The sequence below is a fragment of the Penaeus monodon genome, chromosome 27 (assembly GCF_015228065.2).
Source record: "Penaeus monodon isolate SGIC_2016 chromosome 27, NSTDA_Pmon_1, whole genome shotgun sequence".
In the NCBI taxonomy this organism is placed as follows: Eukaryota; Metazoa; Arthropoda; class Malacostraca; order Decapoda; family Penaeidae; genus Penaeus; species Penaeus monodon.
The window spans coordinates 873,660-874,086 of record NC_051412.1 but is presented as its reverse complement, the minus strand read 5'-3'; positions in this window follow the sequence as shown (position 1 = coordinate 874,086).

Here is a 427-nt window from a genome sequence, read left to right as displayed (position 1 = left end):
CAAAATTTGTCATTCTTTGTTTATAAGTCTCCTCTATATTCTATGCGGATGACCTGGCTTTTAGCTGTTTTATGAAGTAAGAATTTGTTAAGTTAAAAAAATGTGTTTTCACTTTCAAATGCCACGAACTTAACCATTTCTTGTTGTGTAACGATGTCTCTCTCATAGTCTTCACCAGGTAGTTTCTTGATTTTAGTATGCGACAGTATTACTCCGTCTTTTTTAACAGCAGCTAAGTTTTTTTTAGCATATTTCTAGCATGTCTCGTTAACTGTCAGCTTCCTAAGTTCTGGTCTATTTCGTGTTCTTGTCTTCTTACAAAACTTCGCTCCATTACATAACCTGTCATAACTTGGCTTCATCAGGAATGAAGTTTGAGTTTGTTTGCTTCTTTTTAAGGTGGTTTCTGCAATCAAAAGAGTTTAAA